Consider the following 1,805-nt stretch of genomic DNA (forward strand, 5'->3'; position numbering starts at 1 on the left):
GATATTTGCCAGATAGAAGGAGTATATTCTTATAGTTTAAGGACTTTTGTGCATGGGGAGTCTCTTGGATTTCACTATTCTGACTTGCCTTTTTGTCATGTCTGGAAGCTTCCTTCAAGAAATCAACTTCTTTGCACTACTGTAGACTCAATGATCATTCAATATAGTATGCATTTATCACATAACACTGAACAAATTATTCTTTTATGCCAATTCCCAAATAGCAGCAGAAAGTTCCAGAGGGAAAACTATACCATTACAAAAAATAAAAACATGTTATTATCTTGGTCATTAGCAATTGCAGAATAGCTAAGAATTTGGCTGTCAATTATGTGGTCTTTTTGTGACTTGAAAAACAGCTACTCAACATAATATATAGCATTCAGAATAAGATAAAATGATTCAGCCGCCACATGCGACACCCTTTGTCAACTTTTCTATAAAATTGTTATGAAATTTCAAAAATAGGTCCAAATCTTCATCAGTGATGGAAACTAAAATTATAGATTAACAATATGCTAGATTTCAAGCAACATTACCATAGATAAACCACAAAGTCCTGAGTAAGAGGAGCAGGACTACAGATATTAGAAACTGGCATATTCATCCTCAACAATATCCAATGCCCAAAAATATACCGAACAGTGGAACTCAGTCGTCACTCAACTTAGGTAAACAGATTTACTAAATAGATATACAGTTTTCCCATTCCTGACTCAACCCCCAACGAAACTCCTGGAATATGTCAAGCCACATCGTTTGCCTAGCAGTAATTTATCTCTCCCTCCTGCCCTAGTGAAGAAACTGCTTTCATCCTATGAAAAATACTAAACATAGGAGATATTGAATTTCCCATGTGCCTTTGTGGTGGAAGGTGGTCACATGACCCTTTCCAAAGAGACAAAAGGTATTTTCTAGGCAAGCTTTGAGCTTGGAAACAAGAGAATCAACACTTCTCATCAGTCCTTTCTTTTTGACCTTGGGAATATCTTATTACCTTTGGAAGATAGTGGCAGAAGGAAAAGAAGTTGCTCTCCCTCTGAAATACTTCCTGAGTATTGTGCTTACTGAATTTATCACGGGTGAAGAAGATATAGCATACAACACACAGCTTGAAAGAATGAAGAAGAGATCCACCATGCCCTGCGTGCTAAAGAAGACCCCGGCCTGGTGGACTTGGCTGTTTGTGACACTCCTCGCGACAGGCTAACAGTATTGCACAGAAAGATTCTTGATGTTCTGGAGCCATTCCCTAATATTGCAGCATACAGAAAATACACAGAACAGATTACAAAGGAGAAACTCAATATGGTCAAAGCCGAACCAGATGTTAAAAAATTAGAAAACAAACTTCCGGATGGCCAAATAGAAGAGGTAGGTGATTCTTCAGGCTGAAAAGGAACTAAGTCTGGCAAGAAATATGTTAGACTTGAAACTCTGAGAGCTGTTAGTGGAAGAGCCTCCTGCCAACCAGTGGAAATGACCAATATAAGCATTATCAAAAGTCTTTGATCTGGGCCGGGAGTTTAGCCTAGTGGTAGAGTGCTTGTCTAGCATGCACGAAGACTGGGGTTCAATTCCTCAGTACCATATACATAGAAAAAAGCCAGAAATGGTGCTCTGTGGCTCAAGTGGTAGAGCTCTAGCCTTGACAGTGACCAGGACAGTGCCCAGGCCCTGCGTTCAAGGCCAGGACTGGCAAAAATAGTCTTTGATCTGCTAATGGGAAATGATGTAATTAAATGTTTTGTTAAAAATGTGTGCTATCTTGAGTAAGAAAACTGAGACAGGGACTTGCTTAGGAG

The 1,805-nt window shown here is 39.2% G+C and overlaps 1 pseudogene; it reads left to right on the plus strand.

Annotated features, from left to right (window-relative positions):
• The first annotated feature begins 622 nt into the window (after positions 1–622).
• Positions 623–1,492, plus strand: LOC150047232 (NADH dehydrogenase [ubiquinone] 1 alpha subcomplex subunit 5 pseudogene; annotated as a pseudogene).
• The last annotated feature ends 313 nt before the right edge of the window (positions 1,493–1,805 follow it).

This window comes from Megascapheus bottae, chromosome 23, assembly GCF_031878675.1.
Source record: "Megascapheus bottae isolate mThoBot1 chromosome 23, mThoBot2.hap1, whole genome shotgun sequence".
Lineage (NCBI taxonomy): Eukaryota > Metazoa > Chordata > Mammalia > Rodentia > Geomyidae > Megascapheus > Megascapheus bottae.